Source organism: Capsicum annuum, chromosome 7 (assembly GCF_002878395.1).
Source record: "Capsicum annuum cultivar UCD-10X-F1 chromosome 7, UCD10Xv1.1, whole genome shotgun sequence".
In the NCBI taxonomy this organism is placed as follows: domain Eukaryota; kingdom Viridiplantae; phylum Streptophyta; class Magnoliopsida; order Solanales; family Solanaceae; genus Capsicum; species Capsicum annuum.
The window spans coordinates 17,672,686-17,681,963 of record NC_061117.1 but is presented as its reverse complement, the minus strand read 5'-3'; the positions used below and the strand labels follow the sequence as shown (position 1 = coordinate 17,681,963).

The 9,278-nt window shown below is 30.4% G+C and overlaps 1 long non-coding RNA gene across 1 annotated transcript; it reads left to right on the top strand.

Moving 5' to 3' along the window:
- Positions 1-363: 363 nt before the first annotated feature.
- LOC107856282 lies at positions 364-1,700 on the top strand. The gene is made up of 2 exons (XR_001670526.2): positions 364-594; positions 1,322-1,700. It is a non-coding gene; the product is annotated as an uncharacterized LOC107856282 (long non-coding RNA).
- The last annotated feature ends 7,578 nt before the right edge of the window (positions 1,701-9,278 follow it).

The following is a 9,278-nucleotide window of genomic DNA, read 5'->3' as shown; positions in this document are numbered from 1 at the left end:
TGGGCAAAGTGGTTAACTCGCACGTGGATAATAACTTGTCTACCAAATATGCACCCAAAAAAAAAAGAATAAGGATATAGTTGAGATATTAGTACAATTATTTATTTATTAGCTCTTTCTACTTGGAAAAGGTAACAATGATATTATGACGACCTCACCAACCCACCCATAGTACGGTTATCTAAGATCCTCATGCAATATTACTTTACTTTTTATTACTATGAAGAAGTGGACGAACAAGGGCATAAATATAATTTTATACTCTATGATATTTTTAAGAGTATAAATATATTTTTATACTTTATGATATTTTTAAGAGCATAAATGTAATTTTATATTCTATAAAATTTTAGTTAGTTGTACTTGAACTCTAGAGAAGTATTCAGATCCATTCTCTTTTAATTGATGAACAGAGTAATTGATAGAAATGTCGAATTATCCTCTCTTTCATGGCATCTGCAAATCTCTCCTCTCTTTGTATGTCCGAAATTCATCAATCTTTCTAATCTTCTAGCCTTTTTTTAGACTGATTCATCTTCTTATTTCCTCGAAACCTGTTGCATATGAAATCGCTCTTCCAATTTTTAATTTCTGGTAAGCTCTTCATCGATTTTTTATTTTCTCTTAATTTTTATTAAAGTTTTTTTGAGTTCAATAAGCTATGTGCACTCTTTCCCATAAAAAGAGTATATCTAGAACTCTATAGAAGAATCAGTTCATTAATCTCATTCCTAAATCTCTCCGCTTGTATCCACTTATTCTCTTCCTGAGAAAAAATCTTAATGAAACAAGAAAACCCATTATTTAATTACCATGGTTCATGATTTAGAACTTCTTCAAAACTTTTTATTTCTTTTTCCAATTTCAAAGAAATTTTACTTCATCTTAACCCATCTGTTTTGAAAACAAAGATTATTTTTACTTTAGTTTTCAACTTTTTGATTTTCAATTTCTTATGAGATGTACTTATGATTATATTTACTTCAGTAATATTAACATTATTGGTACGATATCAACATGTGTTTAGAAAGATTAAAAAAACATAGCTTTGTAATCCACTACACAACCAAATATACGCAAGAAATAACTGTCTATTGATTTCTCAGTTGCAAGTTCAAGTTTATTTTTATTTGTGATTATTTTATATCACCAATAATGAAAAAGTTCGTGATATCTTAGCTGGATTTTCTTCGTGCTTTTGAATTTGCTGATTTTTATGTTCTTCTCATGAACCTCTATTTTTTATTTTATAAAAATTGCTACGCTATTATAAATGTTAATTACTAATTTTTATTAATTTTTTAATTTTAACAATATGCAGGTTCTGCTTTACTCCATTCTTCTATTTTAATTGGAAGGTCTGGTGTCACAAGCTAAACAAGAATCTCTAACAAAGTAAATGCGGACGAAAATAAAAAAGAAGGTGAAATATCACGAATTCTCATATATACTCCATACGAGCAGTCTAGCAAGATGTATGGTTCAAGATATTTTTTTAAGTTCAAGACTGCTAGGTTTATAATTCAAAATTTTCTGTTGTATGATCAATCGATAAAATATTTGTTCTCTTTTATAGTATATGTATTGACATTTACATGTCGATTCATGCCCCCCATTGAACAGTTGCCAGAAAAATTAGATTTGTTAGGATATTTCACATGTTTTGTTAAGTATAAATTTATTATTTTCTTTTTTTTTTTACCATGATTTGAAAATTGTTCAATATTTGCCATCGTTTGGATGCAAATTCTAACTTAAATGGAATTAGTTATTTCTATTAATTATAAAGGAGTTTGGCTACCTATTTGTAATAACAGTATCTGAATATATGGAGGTCTGAATACCATAACAAATAAATTTGACTACTTCTTAAATTTCAATGTCTTTAGTTGAAGAACTTGAATATGAGTTGATTTTCTTTCATCCAACGGAGATGACTGACTACAGAGGTGGAGCCAGGATTTCAAGTAAGGGGGTTCAATATTCAAAGAAAATTAAGTCGAAAGGGGTTCAACACCTACTATAACGAAATAAAAAATAATTTTAATCATGTATAAATAGTATATTTTTTCATCGAAGGGGGTTCAGACGAACCCCCTAAAGAGGGCTGGCTCCGCATCTGATTGACTATATAATTGATTATTTTAAAAAAAAAAAATCATGTGAACTGTTGATATGGAATTCTTCTACTAAAGAGAAACCTCTATTTATTGATTCTATTACTTGAGCATCTAATTCTAACATGACATTATTTCTTTACCTTCATGTAGACACTTAATCTATTTTTATGTGAGGAAAAGTTTGACATGGTGAATTCTTATATATGTGAGTTTTTGTTATAATTACAAATTCGAGTTTGTGGTGTTAGATGAGTCATGTGATAGACCAAATACAAAATTCTCTATTTTTTCTTCTTATATTTTCATGTGTTAAAGAAATCATTGATTTGCTAAGTACTATATGTAAGTTTTATAATTGTTTACATATGCATATGTAGCTCTTGAAAAAATATAAAATAAGATTGCGTACAATAAATCCTTGTGGTTCAGTCCTTTTTCAGATTCTGTGTATATCAGACGTTTTAGTACACCACGCGGCCCTTTTATGCTTACATTACATATGCATATATCCCAAAGTAATGATAATTAAACATACTATTTTATCTTTCTATCAGGCTAAAAAAAATAATTATCTAAATATGCATTAGTTCGATGTGAGATTTATATAAACTAGTGGCATTTGTCAGATCAAATGTTGAGCTCATTACTTCTCTTCCTATACAACCTCCATAAATTTTCTTTAAGTAGTACTTCGGTTATATTGTTATTACAGTTTATAGCTACTCAAAAGGGTAGAGCTCTATTTGTTATCGATCTTTTCGAACTGTCAGAAAACAAACTATATTAGTTTTAGAATGAATAACTATAGGAAAGGTTTAAGCCATTAAAATGGCTGAGAGCAAAATATGAATGGTCGTGGAGGGAGTATATTACAAATTAAAAGAAAAAAAAGGCACAAAAGCATCTATCTTTAGATTCTAAGACTGCTTTTAATATGAAAATCTGACTATGTGTTAAATTTGAAAATATGATGGAATTGATTGTCAAATTTGATTCATAAGATGGCCTAGAAATCTGATAGAAATAGTTGAAGAAGGAGATGAGAATTAAACTTCACCTTACCAAAGCATAGGCTTTTTGTTTTGATGTTTTAAGATTTATTTCAATTTTGAAGTCTAAATATCATATTTTTTACTCTTTATTTTCTTGGAGATATATGTTGAGTATATATTTAACAAGTGAAAGTTTTTCATTCCTTTCACGTGAGTATTAGACTATAGTTGGACACTAGCTCAAAATACAATGCCTTTAAATATTACAAAACCCATTGAATTTTATTTTCTTCCAATGCATTAACTTTTAAGGGATTTGTCTGTATCTTAAATGAATGTGCATTGAAGATCAAAATTAATGTCTCAAGTTATTTCTAAGCAGGAGATACGAAGCGGCTTGACTGTTATTTAATAAGTTAATATTGATTGGCATCTCAACCTGTCATGTAGGTAAGATAAACGAAGGAAAGTTAATGAATTCTATGAAGAAATCTTATACTGTCATTTTTTTATATAACATACAAGTTCTTTAACTCATCTTCTACCATCGGTGGCTATACAGGAGAAAATTTTTAGTGTGTCCGTAAAGTAATAGATCAACCAAGTATTATCAAGTATGTTAGTCCATTCTAATGTTCATTTGATGATTGATGAAGTTGAAACTTTCAGATGAGGCACAAAAATTTTCATCGTTAGATATGAAGCCAATGAGACTAGGGAAATGTCTTTAATCAAATATATCGTTGATGAGACTGACTTGCTGAGAAACATGAGGCTTTTTGATAGGGATATAAACCAAGTCAAATGTTCAATTCCTTTTGAGCGTAATAATTTGTCAAATACTATTGAAGTAGTGTGTTTTCTATTGTATGTTGTCATTACTTTTTGTCTAAGCTTAGGAATCTAATGAAATGTCTGATTTTAATGTCTTGAACTTGACATTTTACTGATATGTGATTTGGTTAAATTCTTAATTTGGATCATTGCCAAGTAAAATATTTTATTTTTTACGTTCTCTACATATCAGACTTCTTTAATTTTTTCTACAGCTATGCAGTTGGAGCAGATATAGTAATAAATGTAAAATGTTCAAGTTTGGACGACCAAGGGTATAACAAACATTTCAATCAATTATAGAGGCAAAAGGATAATTTTGTATGCTGAATATATTTTTCCCTACCGCTTTACTTGCAGGAGCTGAAGAGTCATGCTCTTTAGGTCGTCGTTAGAACCCACTCGGCTGCTCTAATGTTATTTATAGTATGGTCTGCTATTGCTTTCAAGTGTAGAGGTTTTCTTTCTTTCATAGAACATGTCTGATTAAATTTCTATTCAAGCTTTTAAAGAAATGGTCCTATTCAAGCTAATTGATAAAGTTTTTTTGGTTCTTTGTCTTTTCTCATTTTTTTGGTTTAATTTTGATTTTTCTTTGTTTATTTTAATATTTTAGTATTAAACACGTGGATTGTAATTGCATTGTTCATGGACAATAGTAACAGTCACATTATTTATGTAGATATCATTGTCTTTGTAATTGAAAAGTTCTCCACATTATTAATAATATTACATTTTTCCTAAAAACACTTGACTATTTCAATGGGCAAGAATAAGTAGTGGCTTATGTTGTTACACTAAGGAAAATGATGAAATCATCCTTTACCAATTTTTGTGATGCAATGATCATTCGATTCTGATAAGTAAATTTTTTGAATAATTAATCTTCATAGGTAATTTGAAGTCCATGAGTGTTGATTATGTAGAAGTTGAACTTTTAGATCTGACTTTTCTATGTATCCTTGGATGGAGCATGTTTATCAGATCCTTATTTTCTATATGGTGTCTCAACTCTATTTTGGAGGTAGGAGATCTGTGATAATTGATATGCACTTTAATTTGGTGTATACTTAGGTTATAATTTTTGAAACTTCATTTAGGCATAAAAATGAATATCATAATCACATTAAAATGCTTATTATATTCATAATTTGTTGCAGTTACCTCTTTTAGAATGTCGTTCTGTTCACTTACTTTGAGATTTGTCATAAGCATTATATTTTACAGTAAATTACTTTTACTAACTAATGTTTTTCTTAATGTACTACAGTATACAGGTTACACCCACTGATTTGATTAAGATAACAAGTAACTTTATTGCATATATAAAAGAATGTGATCTCTGTGTGCAAGAGCACTAAACGAAATTAATCAAGGACCAAATAACGCATAGTGTAATGTTTTTGACTGATTTGGTGATATTGCTTATATAGTTCTCTCCTATAATGAATGTAAAGATGATAAGATTCTTTCCCTACTTATTGGTAAAACTGACAACTTGTTAGCTTTTGAAGATTTGCAGCATACATGCAGTGGATTCTTATGCATAACAAATTTGATTCTTTATGTAAATATTGTTAACGGTCATCTTTTGAATATGCTACACTTTTTAGGTTCTTATCCACTAACAGTGGATAATGAAAAAATCTCTTTGCTTATCTATGTGCAAAATGATTTACTCGTAAGTATATATGCTATTGTATTCAAATTTGTTATGCATTATTTAAGACAAAACTTTGCCTTTATAGTACTTATTTTAGTATTTGTTTGGGTTGCTTCCAGTGAACTATATATATGATAGTTTTTCATTTTTATTTTCATGGATAAAATTCATTTAATCTATGTTTCTCTTTCCTTCATATAAAATTTGTTTAGTCATTGCTTATCTTTCCTTTGCAACTTTATGCCTCCATATGTTAGCACGGGCATAAATTATCTAGTTTTTTCTTAAAAAAAAAAAAGAGAGAAAGAGAGAGAAGATTATCAAATAAAATATAACTTGGATCAACATGCACGAAATAATAAAGAAAAAATCTTAAGCGATAGACAGTGGCCAAAATTTTAAAATTAACTTATTTTGAGAAGTATTTTTTTATAATTTTTTTTTTTAAAAAAAGTATTTTTAGTGAGAAGCAATTTGTGTTTGAAAAATAAATTTTAAAAATACTTTTGAGCAATAATTCGTATTTGGTTAATTTTTTAAAGTATTTTTAAGTGTATTTTTTAAATGTATTTTTAGGGAGAAACTACCTATTTTAACTTGCAAAAACTGCTTCTACTACTTCCTAAAAATACTTATTTTTTGTCAAGTTTGGACAAACACCTCAATTTTTTTAAAAAAATAAGAACTTTTCAATAAAAATAAGTACTTTTGAAAAAAAACTTTGTCAAACAGGCTATTATCTCAAAATGTTAGGTAATTTTATTTATAATATAAAAGTCACTCAATTAATTGTATATTACAAATTCAGTATCATCGATCATGGTGATGTTGCCACGGTCAATCTTCAAACAAGATCTTGTACTTGCAGAGTTTTTGACTTGGACAAAATACTCTGTCCACATGCTATGGCAGCGCTTCGAGCTCAATACGGTTCAAAATATGGTCCTGAAGTTTATGAGCACTCCACTCAATATTATTCGATGGAAAAAATATAAAATGGCATATAGTTACTTCGGTATCTCTCGAAGAATCTTGGGTTGTTCCTGCAGAGCTTTTGGGGAAATTAATACCTTCTCCAATATCTATCCAAGCACTATCAAACCGAGAAGAAAGCCATATAAGAGGAGGCCTGGAGTCGGCGAATCATTTTCATCAAGAAGAAAAAAGTGTTCTGTATGTAAGCGCACTGGCCACAAAAGAACTACATGCCAAGAACATAATCCACCATGTTCGTTCTAATTGCAAAAACTTGTGTTATTGTTTGTTGTAGACTTTTATATATTTAACTGATTGTTGTGAACGTAATGTTATCATTTATTATATATAAAATATCCTTTTTAATAACTTATGGATCAATAAAAAGAGGCAAAACATGAACTAAATAATACAGCAGACCATAATTATTTTCAACAGATTACCCATCTGTAGCAATAGATGAACATTAGCTGGAAGAACACAACACAGTTCCATCAAACTAGAATGTTTTCCTCCAACAGATGACAAATATGTCGCAACAGATGGATAATTGTTGGCAGAACTCCAACCGATGACCAATCTGTTCCAACACATGGTCAGTTTGTTGAAAGAACTCAAAAGCCAAAATTGCTATAGCTACTGGATTCAAAATTTCTTCTTACCTCCAACCATCGACATGTTAACATGTATGTTTAGAAGAAGAAATAGACAGAATGAAAATTGAATAAGAATTAAAAAGTCAAAATCGACTAAAAACAAATTTCTCATTAAACGAAAAATAAAATACATTAGGTATAGATCCGATATAGAAAAATTAAAACACATATGCAAAAAGAAAAACACATTCTTCATCTTATTATTATTAGTAGTTGTAGTAGTAGTAGTAGTAGTAGTAGTAGTAGTATCATCATCATTATTAATGTCAGCTGATCAATCAACTCGCAGCACTAGGGCCCTCATCAGCGTCTGCATCTCTCTGAACATCGTCACTCTAATGGCGACCAACTCCCTCTACAGGTCATTAACCTGCCTCTGAAGTTCTCTCACTGTGTTCCGCAGAATAGAAATGTCCCAAACAGGATCAATCATATCTAGAATACGCATGAATTGATAAAAAACATAAGACATAAAAGTAACGAAAAGAGTCAGAATATAATACAACATATACTACCAACTGTCAGATTTAGACAGAAAAAAAACTTACCTCAACGAGAAAGGAATATGCTCTTTGAAGAGAAGTGGTTGAAGATATCAGACGAAAAGAAAAAATGCAAGAAATAAATAAAGTGGAGTAGAATGAAGATTAAGAAGGGACCTATTTATAGAGGATTGAATCTGTATGTGTCAGGCCAAAAGGCACGACTATTCAGCTCCATTGTATTAATTATATTCAAATTATTGGCATTTTGTTTTCAGTGAAAAGTCATAACTTTTTCTTTTACATTAATACTTCTAACCTTTCAAAATGGTTTGAGACGTGATAACAACCATTATTATTGAGATGTTACAACAAATCATCCATCTTTCATAATAGATTTACCATCTGTTGCAACAGATGGTCTGTATGTGCAACATATGGCCTGTTGTAATAGATTTACCAAATTCTGCAATATCTATTGCAACATATGGATTATCTTTTTTAACAGAAGAACCATCTGTTGAAAGAGATGTTTTGAATTCTTCTAACAGTTGATTCATCAGTTGCAATAGATGGTGAATTTAATTCATCAGTTGTTTTGCATACAAATGAATAAACAACACTATCTGACATGTCTTGGTGGGGTAGGAAGAATAAGGTGCGTGCAGATGAATGGATCCACTTTCATGCGTAAGAGTTATGTATTATTGATCAGGCTACCGTGACAGACACATATAAGTGCAATGATTTTGTGAATGCAGTTTTTACTGATTAGACACTGGTCCTTCAAACAAGATCCTGCATTGTACAGTTTAGTTTAATAAGTGCAAACCGGTAAGGCCAAAGGGTTCCAAGTCGGTAGTGTCGATACCCTGTTACAATTTAATGATGCTTTATGCTCATGTTTTTAAGTCAAGTTTGGGGAATGGTTCAAGTTTTTGGCGGCAGTGTAAATATCCAATAGTGATTGAACCAATTTTAATGGCGTAATGAACTTTTTAAAAGGCCTCCAAAACCTTGCACTGCAGCAAACAACGATGGAACTAATAGAAATTTCCCTGGTCCAAATTTATATGGATGGGCTTCTGGAGGAGACTGTTATACAACAGAAGGTTCTTAGGAGAATACCTGTGCGGGAACGGGGAGGTGGAGAATGCCATATATCATCTCAGACCTTGTTTAAGAGAAAACACAAGGAAGCAAGTAAGGAACTTCTAGAGAATATGGCCAATGAAATTGACATGAGAAACAAAAAACTGAATGAGCTTCAAATGTGGAAGTGTATCTAAATATAAAAATTCATCAATCATTGAAGAAAAAGAAGAATGGTAACAGGATTGGAGCTGGACACTTTTCTAGAGATGGTAACTAGCAAGTATGGCCTCAATGAAAACTCTTAGAGGTCCAGAACTCTAAGGAAAAAACTTCGCAAGCACAGGAAATTGGTAAGATTATCAGTCAGAATTGAAACCTGAACCAACAACTCTTGAATTAAAAATAAGGAAAGCCAAGGCGTCAAGTTTTGAAGTCTAACTTACATGTCAAGCCTTCTGTTT